Below are 7,012 nucleotides of genomic sequence, written 5' to 3'. Positions count from 1 at the left end.
AAAAACTGCCATCAGGGAGACGCTTTCGTGTAAGGAGGATGAAGAAGAACATTTTCAAAAGGTCATTTGTCCCATGTGCAATTCAAATGCTAAATTCAAATTCCGAGACATTTTGCTGTTTCGTCCATCTTCCATATTTTATATCTTTTTTTATTTCGTTTTCTTGTTCCCTTTGTGTTTTATGTTTTAATGGTCAACTTCCGGTGTCACCAAAGAATAATTTCCCTGAATATGGGACAATAAAGATTTATTATTATTATTTATTATTAACAAGGTGAAGATTTTTTCCGAAAGTCATCTTCATTATTTCAGAATTGCTCAACCTAAAAGGGGTGATGGGAAGGCTCCGAAGATGACTGTGCTGGTGTTTCAGCAATGAATTACCCCCCTGTCATGTCTGACATTCAGGAAGTGGAGAATGCACTGTGAATCATCTTATGGATTAAAATCATTTCATTGTTGAAATGTTGATCACGTGTGTTCCGAGTGTCATCTCCCAGCCTTTGAGATTCTTTTTTTTCTTTTTCTTAAAGAGGTCAATACTGTTCTGTTGGGCGAGCAAGATGGCCTAGATGTACGCACAATACGAATTTTGGTAGTTTGACCTTTTGACCTCAAAAATAGTTGGTTTTCCAATTTATTGACAATATGCAAATGCTGTTCAATTTTCAAGTCAATCGGATAAAAAATGGCGATTTTAGAAATTTGACTTCCAGATGACCTTTGACCTCAAAATCAATAGGCTTCTCAATTGTGACGACCTCTACAACCTCGTGAAGTTTCATGACGATCGGTTTAGAATTGTGACCTGTAGGCCAGTGACAAACAAACAGACAGACATGAACTGCATGAACACACTCAACCGCATGGACACGCCAAACCACATGAACACACTCAACCGCATGGACACGCCAAACCACATGGACACGCTCAACCACATGGACACGCTCAACCACACTGTCACGCTAAACCGCATGGACACGCTCAACAACACGGACACCCTCAACCTTATGGACACGCTCAGCTGTATGGACACGCTCAACAACTGCATGGACACGCTCAGCTGTATGGACACGCTCAACAACACGGACACCCTCAACCGTATGGACATGCTCAGCTGTATGGACACGCTCAACAACTGCATGGACACGCTCAGCTGTATGGACACGCTCAACAACACGGACACCCTCAACCGCATGGACACGCTCAGCTGTATGGACACGCTCAACAATTGCATCGACACGCTCACACGCTCAGCTGTATGGACACGCTCAACAACTGCATGGACACCCTCAACAACCGCATGGACACGTTCTGCTGCTAGGTGCCGTGGCTGACTCAAGGAGGTGCTGTGAACTTCTGTTCTGGAAGGTTTCAGTGCATTGGTTAAATATATTTTGGATACATTTGTGTGGTTTTAGTAAAATAGTGATGTATAATATTGTTACTGATCGCGGTTTAGGTGTTATAATGGGCCGAGCGGATGGTCCAACCGCGACCGTTACAGGATCCCCAATTGGCCCGATTCCACCCGACGTTGACCAGATCGCACCGCAGCTATTCAATAGGGAAAAGACAAAGGCGACACGGATGTGAAGAAGAAGAAGAAGACAAAAAGGTTGGAAATACTACTAAATTTATTCCTACTATTTACATGCTCAAAGTAACCAAGGAGAAGGAAAGATAATAAAATAATATACAGAAGAATCAGAGACACAGTGCAATTATTAACTTATACAAGCTTAATTAACCCAGGACAGAACAAACAGACCAAACTCACGTACACAAGAAGGGTGGAAAGGCAGGAGGTGGATGGCTGGAGGGAGAGGAAGGTCCAAGGGGGTCCTGCAGCACAACCGGCGCGTTTAGCAGCCGCCGTTCCTTCACGGCCCTGCTCCAAACCGCCGTTCAGGCCCCCAAGCTGCTGTTGTGGCTGCTGTGGACGTCGCGTGCTTTGCCAGGCCTTGTCCGACTCGTCTGGTCCAAACCCTCAACTCTTTCTTGGTCCGCTCACTCTTTACCACCGACTCCTCACCGCAACCAACGCAACCAACTGACCACCACCACCGACTCCTCACCGCAACCAACGCAACCAACTGACCACCGACTCCACTGACTGCCTCTTCACGACTCTCTCTCTTGCTTCTTGCGTGCGCGCCTTTTATAGCGCCTCCGGCGATTAAGCCGCCGGCCTTTTGGACACGCCCATCGGGGTGCTCACCTCGGCCCTGGTTGGTCGCGCGACCCTCGGGCTCCGCCCTTGATGACGACGGGCAGGCACGCCCCTCTTCCCCTCTATGACGAGGTGGAGACACGCCTTTCTTCTCCGACCCTGCCTCGTGGTCAATGGCGGTTATTGGAGGGGAGGTAATTGGCAATCGAGGGTTGGCAATCACGAGAGGGGATGTAAAAGGAAATGGAGATTTTGGGGATGGGAATGAAAGGGGATCTATTCTCTTTCACTGGTGCAATGGAGTACTTCAATTAATGGGAGACACAGCCTTACCCTAAAACACAGAATAAGAGATAACTATCAAACAGGGGTATTCTATTATTTGGCTGACGTGTATGCTTGTGGACTAATTATGGGATGCCCTTTCACCTTTACACAGCTCCGGAGGTAGGGGGGCGCAGAATAAACAATAATAATAAATAATAATACAGCACACAATCAAAAAAATACAGTCCTCATCTCCGCAACACTGCACCCTCCTCCTCTTAGGCACGTCCCGGGCCTACAACTTTTATTTAGTGTGACACGTAGGTGTAGTTCCCTCTACTTTTAACCTGACCCTGAGTGCGACAGTTTTAAAACATAAATAAATGTGTCCCGCTGCTCCATTGCACCCTGCCTAACAGACTTACGCCCACAGTTAACCGAATTGCGGAATGGTCTTCAAACTACACACTGACGGTGGGGAGCATTATTTACAATGACGCTATTTTTATTTACAAAACTAACCCAGGACCTGTGATTGTTCTTTCTGGGGGGGAGACAGTCTGCTCTGCATCGACGCACCATTAAAGCACCCAAAAACGCACCAATACAAGCACCCAAGCACCAATCGGTGCAGTCACCATTGTTCAAGAGTGTTCAACAAAAATAAATTCAACAACCCCTAACCCTGCAGGTGGTCTCTTGCTCTTCGGCTCCCTCTGCTGGTTATTATTATTTGGTCTTCCAGATGTTGTCATTTTCATTTTCTTACTGGCGGCCTAGTTGCAATAAAGTGTGCCCAATGTGTCCTTTTTATTTTCTTTATTTATGGCCCACAGGGCCGACTACGTGTGGTTCACCTGTGGGGCATCGGTGCCCTGTGGCCAAGGTCCGCCAGTAAGATTTCAGGCCCTCATGGCCAGTTCCAGCAGAGGGGCCATGCCCCAACCCATGGGGTCCATAAGTGGTGCTCGGCCACAGGCATGTGGTCCATAATGTGGTGCATTGATGCAGACAGCTGGTTCTGGGAATTTCGGGCGCACAATGGCCGACCCACGCACGCTCCCCTCAGCGCCCAATGGCGCACAGGTCATGTGGGAGACAAAAGAGGGACAATTGAGCGAGGGGTAAGGTCACAAGGGTACACATCAATAAGGCAATGCAAGGCGAAATGCGTACGGAGGGCGAAGTGAGAAAGCTCGTCCCTACCGTACGTCACCCCCATGTCACCTACACTACCCTTGCCCTTACCCCATATTTACAAAATCTACCCATTTACAAATTCGTCACTACTGTCACGTCTTCCCCATATTTCCCCTATACCAAATTCGTCTCCCCAATCCCTCTACTTCAAAATTTGCCATCACCAAATTCATCATCAATCCTCATAAGGAGGAAGAGATGGAACATCAAAGCACAATGTCACACCCACGTCATGATGCGTCTCACATTCCAAACATTTGCACAGTAAAAAAATAATCAAAACATGGCATGGTGTGGAGTTCCTGTCACCTCAGGTGAGTGGATGCAGATGGTGCGAGGAGACTTCATCCTAACTACTTTCTAAATGACATTAACACACTTTACACTACCCGGGGTCTCTCCCTGCCAATCCATTGGCCAACTTACACTATGGGTTCTAAAAACCAATTCCCATTGACCAAACTGTGGTGCTTCTCAATTTGGGGTCTCACTCCCCCGATTCATCTCCCGGTGCCCTCGCACAATTTCTGGGCTGCGACATGTAGCTCTCCCAGCAGGTCTACCCACCTGCACACCTCCACCACTGCAGTTGCCACCCGAGCTTACCTAGCTCCTCACCCTAACCTAACTAACTGGGGAAAGCCCCTCCTGGCTCTGTCACCCCACTCGGTGCCCTCTGGCACTGGGCTACCCGGGTCCGTCCTCCGGATCCTCGGGCCCCATCCACAACAACTACTACCGGCTCCCAGAGCCCACCTGCGGCCTCACCTGGCCGACATCCTCACAGTGGTGGAGTGCCCAACCAACTACACACACTAACAGGCTACACGCCCAGCCATTTCCACAACACTAATGCACCCATCCAAAGACCATTCTTTCACCCGCACCACAGATGCCAATATCCAACCACAATTTACCTGTACCCTCTACCTAACACTTACACTACCCGCCCCGGGTATCCGTGATGGGGGTCCACTCTTCCCCCATTCACACCTTCGCACCATCCACTCCACTCCACAATTTCCACCATACTCACTCCATGACCATCCATTCCAATACTCCATACCATTTATTCCATACACCTGTCCTCCATTCACCTGTTGTTGCACACCTGTGCAATCATACCTGGTGCCACCTGCACCCTCCTTTCTTCCTGGACCATTTGGTCAGCACAACACGCAATCACCACTACTCCCTCATACACTGCTCCATTCACCTGTTCAGTTGCACACCTGTGCAATCACACCTGTTCAATCACACCTGTTCAATTTTCAAACACACAGCATCATCTCATCTAACTACTCCCCTCTGAAACTTGCGCTTCCCAGTCGTCCCTTTAAACTATTGCGCTCCCACGTCATTATCATCCACACTAAACTACCTGCGTCCCCACTACAGGTATCAGTCACTAACTAACCTTAACGTTACCTAATGTCATCTTCGCTAGATCCCTACACACGATATATCCTAACCCACCCGGGCTAGTTTTCACTGCCATACACCCCATAATCTATAGCGCATTTGCCCCACCCTGTGAGGGATGACAGAGTTGCCATCCCACCACATGGGGGGCGTTCCCACTATACTCCCCCCCAGTCCTCTGACGCTACGAGCCCCCGTCGCAAGAGGTACTGGGTCCTGCCTCGGCATCTAGAGCCGAGGCGATCCATGAGGGCGCCTGCTCGCCGGCATAAGGTCTTATCCGGTCGGCATGGACGATCCGAGGGGGGGCCCGTGGCCCTATTTTGATTTTAATGACCACGTCACAGATTTGCGACAGGACGACTCCCGGGCCTTGCCAGGGGGAGGTGAGTTTCGGGCACCTGCCCTTCCGCCTCCGGGGATTAAAGAACCAAATCTTCATCCCCGGAGCGTATTGACTCCCCTGGCTCCGGTCGTCGTACCTAAGCTTCATCTTGGCCCCCGCCAGATGGAGCTGGCGGCGGGCGAAGGCATGGACCCGCTCCATGCCTTCCTCCAGGTGACGTGCGTAACCCTCCCTCGGCGGTGTATCCGTGGTGTCTGGCACGGGACCGCATAGCAAGTCGGCGGGAGCCCGTAACTCCCGCCCATACATTAGCAACGCTGGACTGCATGCGGTGGCCCCGTGCTGGCTAGTTCGGTAGGCCATCAACAGGTACGGGAGATGTTTGTCCCAGTCATCCTGACGGGTGGTGGTGAACAATGCCAGTTGTTGTATCAATGTTCTGTTGAACCGTTCCACCATCCCGTCAGATTGTGGCCGCAAGGGCGTGGTTCTTGTTTTCCGAATTGACAGGAGTCTGCACACATCTTTTAGTAATTGGCTCTCAAAATTTCGACCCTGATCGGTGTGCAGCTCCTGTGGAATCCCGTGCCGACATACAAATCCTTCTACGAAGGCCTGTGCTACCACCCCTGCTTCTTGGTTGGGGAGGGCATAGGCCTCCGGCCACTTGGTGAAATAGTCCATTACAACGAGGATATACTTATTACCTTGGCGGGTGCGGGGCAGCGGTCCTAGAATATCCATAGCCACCCGCTCAAGGGGGGCCCCCATCTGGTGTAATTGGAGGGGGGCCCTCATCCTCCGTGCTGGTCCCTTTTTGGCAGAACAGGCGTCGCATCTCCGACACCAGTCCTGTATGTCGCGCCCCATATTCACCCAATAGAACCTCCGGCGGACCCGAGATATTGTCTTTGTCCTGCCCAAATGGCCGCCGGAGCGGGTACCATGCACCTGTTGTAAGATGACGTTCTTGAATTTGTCTGGGACTATCACCAGCCAGGAAGTTCTATCAGAGGGAACCTCCACCCACTTGCGATATAAGATGTTGCCTTTCAACTCCAGGGTCTGCCACTGAGCCCAATACGCCTTTGTTTGCGCCCCGAGGGGGGTGACCTCTTCCCCCTTTGGTCTTTGCCCCAATTTGACCCAATTGAACACCGGCCCCAGGACAGGATCCTCCTGCTGGGCCGTGCTCCATGCCAAATCTCCAAATTCCTCGTCCGCGGTTAGTGGCAAAATTGGCCCTCTCACCCGGGTTGCCCGGACGACGAGAATCGGGGCAGAATCGCCCAATTGCTCCCTCTCCTCGTGTCTCGCACAAAATTTACAGTTTTCCCCCAGACAAGGACGCCGAGAGAGTGCGTCCGCATTACCATGGGCCTTCCCGGCCCTATGGGCCACATCAAAATCGTACTGCTGCAACTTTTCCAACCACCTTGCAATTTGGCCCTCCGGTTCCTTGAACCGAAGGAGCCATTGCAAGGAGGAATGGTCAGTTCTAACCAAAAATTTCCGCCCGTACAGGTACGGGTGGAAATGGTTCATGGCAGCCAGCATAGCCAATAACTCTTTGCGAGTGACGCAATAATTTCGCTCGGGCCTAC

The sequence above is a fragment of the Myxine glutinosa genome, chromosome 14, assembly GCF_964187855.1.
Source record: "Myxine glutinosa chromosome 14, kmMyxGlut1.1, whole genome shotgun sequence".
Classification (NCBI taxonomy): Eukaryota; Metazoa; Chordata; class Myxini; order Myxiniformes; family Myxinidae; genus Myxine; species Myxine glutinosa.
This window is presented reverse-complemented; position numbering follows the sequence as displayed.